Below are 7,458 nucleotides of genomic sequence, written 5' to 3'. Positions count from 1 at the left end.
CCACCATATGGGCAGTGATGGGTAGATCTCCAACCCTGCTGTCCTGACGCCAGGAGATCTTCCTTTAGGTGCAGGAGATCTTCCCTTAGGTGCAGGAGATCTTCCTTTAGGTGCAGGAGATCTTCCCTTAGGTGCAGGAGATCTTCCTTTAGGTGCAGGAGATCTTCCTTTAGGTGCAGGAGATCTTCCCTTAGGTGCAGGAGATCTTCCTTTAGGTGCAGGAGATCTTCCTTTAGGTGCAGGAGATCTTCCCTTAGGTGCAGGAGATCTTCCTTTAGGTGCAGGAGATCTTCCTTTAGGTGCAGGAGATCTTCCCTTAGGTGCAGTGCAGGAGATCTTCCCTTAGGTGCAGGAGATCTTCCTTTAGGTGCAGGAGATCTTCCCTTAGGTGCAGAAGGGCTTCCTTCTCTCTGAGATGGTGCTGAGAGTCTTGAGGAATTCAACTTGAGCGTGAACTGTTATGAGTCACCACACAGACACCACAGGACAGAGAGGGGACCGTGAGGGGACGGGGACAGACAGGGGACAGAGAGAGGACAGGGGACAGTGAGCGGACGGGGACAGAGAGGGGACAGTGAGGGGACGGGGACAGAGAGGGGACAGCGTACATATCTTGGGGGGGACACATGATCTGCAAGGACACCGTGTGTTTAAGGGAATCACAACTACCAGTGTCACACACCACAATAAAAGATTTTTGATGCAGCCTCGACAGACTGCATGGCAGAGCAGTTTAGGTGAAGTGGAGCGTGTGCTCCTGTCCCTCAGAGTCCTGGGACGACCCTCCTACAGGGACAGATGGAGCTTCTCACCTGCGGCAGATTATGAGGACCAGGTGGGAAAACACACAGACCTCAGGTGCCTACTTCACAGCTTGTGCTTTGTGCTTTGTGTGTGTGTGTGTGTGTGTGTGTGTGTGTGTGTGTGTGTGTGTAATGTCTCTCATATCAGGATAATATCCTAATAAAGTACCACCAGCACAGGTTTCATACAGGACACTGCCTCTGCCTTACATGACATGTACACTGTCACCATAAATATTATAATTACATTGTTTAATTCCATTGTGCTATGTGATCAGTTACAGTGTAAAAAAGTTTGTCGGAGTTAAAAAAAGTTAAAATAATGTGAAATACGTTCATATTACAGTCAAACCATGACAAACCATGAAGGTGAATCCAATAAACTGACAATTCAGTGTATGACAAACATTAATGAACAATACATCTTCAATGTATGACAAATGTTAATGAACGTTACATCATTAATGAACAATACATTGTTATTCTTGTCTCTAAGGCAGAGCACGGACACCCTGCGGAGGAAACTCATTTCAGACGCTTGTAGTCATGAGTTCATTCTTTCAGTCACTACCCAGAGCTCCTGCCCATAGCTGAGAGTTGGAATGTAGATTCACCAGTAAATAGTTCTGCCTTTTGGCTCTCATTTTGAACCAGTTTTACTGAAAAGCCAGATAAGGAGGGAAATTATTCAGCTTACAGGAGAGGATCCAGCGTGTTGGGTATCTGGGCGTCCAGGTATTGGAGGTTGAACCAGGTAACTGGGCTTCCTGTGGCCAACGTGGCCCCTGCAGGAATCATGCAGAGGTCAAATTGAGGTTAAGGAGCACCAGGCTGTCCCACTGGAGTCTTCTCCCTCCTCTCAGTTCTGCTGATGAGATTGGGCAGCGTCCCGCTGTGAAGGCAGTAACCCTCCTCCCCGTGTCTACGCTAGTGAAGATGCTTCTTCTGTTCACTACAGGCCAGGGGGACGTGAGGAAGCAGGCGGAGGTGCTGGAGCCCAGCTGGGACACCTCCCTGGGGGAGAACTCCTGGCCTGCTTCTCCCCACCACACCACACGCCTGTGCTCCATGTACAGGGAGGAGATAAGACACGGGCTTGACCCGGGTCACCCGGGGCCGGATCAGAACTCTGTGTCTGACACACAGCATGAGTGTACATGGGTTTGGTCATGAGAGAGAATGAGAGAGGGGGAGAGAGAGGGAGAAAGAGAAGGAAAGAATGAGAGAATGAGAAGGAGGCAGAGAGGGAGAAAAAGAGTGAGAGAGCAAAGGAGAGAGAGCGAGAAGAAGAGGCATATAGGGAAGGACAGAGGGAGAGAGAGTGAGAAAATGAGAGGGAGATGGAGAGGGAGAGAAAGAATGAGAGAGAGAAGGAGAGAGAGAAGAAGATGGAGATAGGGCAGGACAGAGAGGGAGAGAGAGAGAAATAGGGAGAGAGGGGGAAAGAGAGAGGGAGAGAAGGTAAAAGAGAGGGAGAGAGAGCGAGATAATTATGGAAGATAAGAGACAGAGTGCTCTGCTGACTCACTTTGTCATTTATAAAACAGAATCATTTCATGCATAAGTAGTTTTTTGGAAATGCATCAGAAAACTAATCGTACATGTTGTTTCAGAGTCTCATTGTGCATATGAATGTAGACAAAGGCACCAAACTAGATACAAGCTGATTCTTTTTGCTGATTATACACAATTTAAATTATATTTGTAGATTAATGTATTTAGTTATCATTGGTGTGTTTAAGTCTTGATGTAATTATTACTGCATGAAATGTCCAGTGTAGTTTTAGTCATGATATAGCCCCACCCCCACCTGTCAGTCATGTCTTTATTATGTTTTTCCATATGCTAATGTTTGGATTCCCATGTGTTCTCCTGCCACGCCCCTATTGATCTGTAACCCCGCCCCTCGTTATTAGTCTCAGGTGTTCCTTGTTAGTTTGAAGTATTAACACCTGTGTTTGGTCATTCAGTTTGTTGGTTTTTGTTTGTTATTCTGCTCTGTTGTTTGTGTGGTTGGTGTCTGTGAGCCTGCTAAGGTTTATTTGGTTTGTTCTGTGTAATTATGTCTAAGAAGTCTCTCTGTGTTGGGAGTGTTTCTATGTGTGACTCCTTGCCTGATCTGACCCTGGCCTGTTTGTATGACCCTTATGGGTTTGTCCTGAATATACCATGCTGTCCTCAGCACATGGCTCCGCCCCCTAACCACCCCACAATGCCACTGGAGTTACAGGTGTGTGTCCCCTCTCACTTCTGTTTTTTCATGTTTTCCTTGACTGTTTTTTGTCATTTTGTGAATGTAGAATGCGGACAAGTCTCAAACCATCTCAGGTACGTCTGTGTGTGGACACAACCAGCACATCCTTGCACAGAGGGGACAGAACCCAAATGGGCCCAGAACCAGCTGACCCACTCTGACCCAGGCAGACTCCACCCAGATCACACACCAGCATGGATGACTGACATGAAGATGGAGGTGCAGGCCTGTGGGCGGAGCCTCTCCACGGTGGGCGCTGAAGATGGTGAGGGGACTCAGTCATGTTTCTTTGTCCATGTTTTGCATTGATTTAATTCAGTGATTTTGATTATGTGGCCAGAAGCCTGGAGAAAAGATTCTAATGTGGGTGGTGTTTGCTGTAGTTTAGTGTGGGTGGTGTTTGCTGTAGTCTATTGTGGGTGGTGTTTGCTGTAGTCTAGTGTGGGTGGTGTTTGCTGAAGTTTATAGTGAAATTGCAACGAACAATTACAAAAATGTGACCAAAACAGAAAACACGCTAATGAAGGAGATTTGGACGCTGAAACACAGGAAGACACGCATAGACTCACCAGAGACACGCATAGACTCACCAGAGACACGCATAGACTCACCAGAGAGACACAGGCATTGCAGAAACTCGTCATGGTTGGGTTTGTCCACATGGATGAATGAATGAAAAAAGTCAGGAAAATATTTATTTCTCTGATCTGAGATCAAATGGTAAACATGACCCATACACACTTCTACACAACACCACAGCACAAGCAGGAGAATAGCAATGTTGTTGTCATGGAGATTGAAGGCAATCTGTATGTATTAGTGGAGGTGCTGCAGTCTGCGGTGTACGCTGACCCCTGGTCCACAGAGATGCTTTGAGACACTGAGTTACATAGTCCCTTCACTTCTGAGTAGTACCTGGAGAACATGTCTGCTGGGTCATTTATACCTCCCCTCTCCCGCAAACATGATGTCCACTAAATAAGTAATGGGGTGTAATTGACTCGCTCTACGGTCATTGGCTGGGTTGGGTATCTCACAAACATACCATGGACAGAGTAGAGGACACACAGCCAGAGCTGAGAGACAGACACCCAGAGAGACAGACACCCAGAGAGACAGACACCCAGAGAGACAGACACCCAGAGAGACAGACACCCAGAGAGACACCCACCCATGTCTGTGTTGAGGCTTTTCCACTGTGATTCGGCGGTCTGCGTCTCAGCCCAGGAGGGGTGACACTGTACCTGCCGCCTTCACACAGGAGCTCTGAGCCCAGCAGCTCTGCCTTGTGTATGGAGAGGAAACCTGGCAAGAGATTCAAACGTCACGTCTGTTTCACTCATGCTCTGTGTGAAGTGATAGCAGCTCTCCCTACAGCTGCTCACGGCTGCTCTTAGAGAAACGAGGAGAACCACACAGTAGGAGGGTGACTCCCCCTCTCTCTCTATCTCCCCCTCTCTCTATCTCCCCCTCTCTCTATCTCCCCCTCTCTCTCCCTCTATCTCTGTCTTTGTCTCTTTCTCTCTGCTTTTCTCTTTCACTTTGCCTCTTTCTCTCACTCTCTCATTTTCTCTTTCTATCTAAAGAAAAGCATTCAACAGAGTCCACAGCAAATTGTGAGGTCCATGAGGCTCTCAGGACTTAGACTCCATTAGCTGACCTGCTTGGGCTGAGGGCCCTGGGGGTTCTGGGGGTTCTGGTCTGGTCACCCTTTCAGAACATGACACAGATAAATGCTCCATTTCGTTTTATCTTTTGTCTGGATGCTCAGAGGACGTGGATCATGTTTTGAGGTCAGAGTCGCTTAGCTGTCAGAGCTGCTGGAGATTCAGTGGAGAGCAGCACAGTTTCTAAAAGGCTTCACATAGGTGAACAGAGAGAGCAACAAGTGTTGGGAAATATGTCCGATGGTCTTCCATGGTGCAGAAGAGGCTGTTCTGGGCCTGTGGAGCTGCCGGACTCCTGGGCTCACGCAGGGAGCTCCAGGCAGTGCTGCACTGCTGGTGGAGTTTCATAAATCTTTCTGGCCGGTGGTTGATGAGGATGTGCTGGAGGTCAAGAATGGTTTTCTCACTACGGGAAGGCTGCCATCAAAGAGCTGCAGGGCGATTCTGACTTTCCTGCCTAAGAGAGGAGATCTAGAGGAATGAGACACTCCAGATCTGTCTCACAGTACTGCTACGACTCCGAGCTCCTTTAACAAAGGAGATCATAAAGAATAACAAACAGTCAACCCGTCTTGTTGCTCTGTTGAGACTCCAAACTGCTCTCAAAGGCTCTGGCTATCAGATTGAGGAATGTGGTGGACCATGGGGACGACCCCGTCACCATGGGGACGACCTCAGTGTTCAGCTTCTCTTCTCTTCTTTCAATCTCTGCTGTTTTTCCTCTTTGGATGTCTCCATCACTTCTGCTGCATTCTGGGTAATATCTGTTACCACTGCTTGGTTCTCCAACTTGTTTATCTGTCTGGACCTTCAGGTTCCTCAGGATCTCAGACAGGTTCTTCCCCATCACTCTCAGCAGACCCTCCTGGACGTGGGCGTGTCCAGCTCATATAGCACATCCTCCTGGACGTGGGCGTGTCCAGCTCATATAGCACATCCTCCTGGACGTGGGCGTGTCCAGCTCATATAGATAGATAGATAGAAAGTTTATTTAATCCCGGTGGGAAATTCACATATTGCAGCAACTCCAGTACAATCAAAAACAAAATACACTATACAAACTTGAGATTAAAGAGAATGATTATAATAATAAAATACAAAATAAAATAAAGTAATAAAATAATAACCGTATCATAAATAAAAAAAAAAAATCCAAGTTTAAGTGTTTAAAGTGTCCAGCCCATGCTCAGTCCTTCAAATATATAGCACATATATAGCACATCCTCCTGGACGTGGGCGTGTCCAGCTCATATAGCAGACCCTCAGTTCCCCCCAATCCCCACAGATGACCCCAGGGCTACATCAGAACACAGAGCGAACAGACTGATGGTCTGATTGAGGAGCAGACAGGCCACTGTGTGCACTGATCCATACTGAATGTAGCTCTACACTGTATATAGGACCATACTGAATATTGAATAATCAATATAATACCACATTATATATACTGTCATACTATAAATATTACCATAATGTATGTAGCTCCATAATGTATGTGATATTTCACTGTATATAGCAGCTCACTGTATATAGTACCAGTTATATCAAGAGCATGGTTTACATTGTTGTATTTGCAAATTTATATTTGTATTTTTTGTGTGTATGCGTGCGCGCGTGTGTGTGTGTGTGTGTTTGTGTTTGTTCAGGTACACCATGTTTGCTCTGTATAAATACCAATGTCACCACTTAAGAGTCTAAATAATTGGGTCAGTCCCTTTGCTAGTCTGGGTGCATCATGTATGATGTACTGGGTAATGCATGATGCAGTGATTATAAAGAGAGCTGTTGACTAATTGCATTGGGAGTGGAATTTATATTCCTATGAATTTATATTGCTATAAATTACACACTGAAAATGCCAAATCCAGTTGTCTAGTGTAGTTACCAGTCTATCTAGTCTAATCTAATCTCAATGGCTTTTTAATCTGATCGAACCTGCAATGCATTCTAATCTGATCTAATCTAATCTAATCTAAGGCTATTCGCAACTATTCCAGCTGTCCTAGAGTCAGTGGGTGGGCACCTTCACAGCCTCCTGAGAAGCAGCTCTGGGTTTGGACACTAAACTCATCTTCTGTTAGATCAACCAGCAATGCATTCTGGTTGTTTTCAGTGATTTCAAGATGATTTTTGAAATGTCTTTTCTTGTTTCTAAGATATCTTTTAGTAAACATTGAACGTATGCTGCTTACCTGTAATCAGGAAGTATTTACAATAAAATACCTGGTTAAAAATCTGAAATACCTGTTGCAGAAATGTCTAGTTTATTAATGTAGTTCAGACAACAGGTGCACAGGTTAAAGTCCAGACTTTAAAAAGTCATGATCCAACATAGACACGTTAGTTCCTATGGCCTCTTCTGAACCTATCAAGGGAATCTAAACCTTTGTAAGGTTTTACCTTTATGTACACTCAAGTCTGGTCAGTGAAGACTGTTGTCATGGATCCGTGCCTCTGTGCACCTCTCTGGTCTTGGATGGGGATAAGGGTGATGACATCACAATGCACACTTTAGCCCCGCCCACCACGGTCAACTGTCACTCAGGACTGTGAGCCAATGTCCTACCAGGTGTGAGGTCCTGATGTCCGTGTCATGTTTGAGCTGATGCATGCACACATTTGATTGGATAGTAAAAGACAAACTAAGGCAGTTAGTTATTTTGCCTCTCTATCCAAGCTTTCATATACACCTCTGTTCTGATCCACTCCTCAACACCTCTGTTCTGATCCACTC

General features: G+C 45.8%; 1 long non-coding RNA gene across 2 annotated transcripts; it reads left to right on the top strand.

Moving 5' to 3' along the window:
* Positions 1-2,802: 2,802 nt before the first annotated feature.
* Positions 2,803-6,917, top strand: LOC143487828 (uncharacterized). Of its 2 annotated transcripts, none has more exons than XR_013124390.1 (3): positions 2,803-3,033; positions 3,132-3,306; positions 6,722-6,917. It is a non-coding gene; the product is annotated as an uncharacterized LOC143487828 (long non-coding RNA). The 2 variants fall into 2 exon arrangements; XR_013124389.1 differs by having other exon boundaries at positions 3,132-3,322.
* Positions 6,918-7,458: the final 541 nt, after the last annotated feature.

This window comes from Brachyhypopomus gauderio, unplaced genomic scaffold, assembly GCF_052324685.1.
Source record: "Brachyhypopomus gauderio isolate BG-103 unplaced genomic scaffold, BGAUD_0.2 sc50, whole genome shotgun sequence".
In the NCBI taxonomy this organism is placed as follows: Eukaryota; Metazoa; Chordata; class Actinopteri; order Gymnotiformes; family Hypopomidae; genus Brachyhypopomus; species Brachyhypopomus gauderio.
Note: the sequence above shows the minus strand (reverse complement) of the source record. Positions and strands in the feature narration are given on the sequence as shown.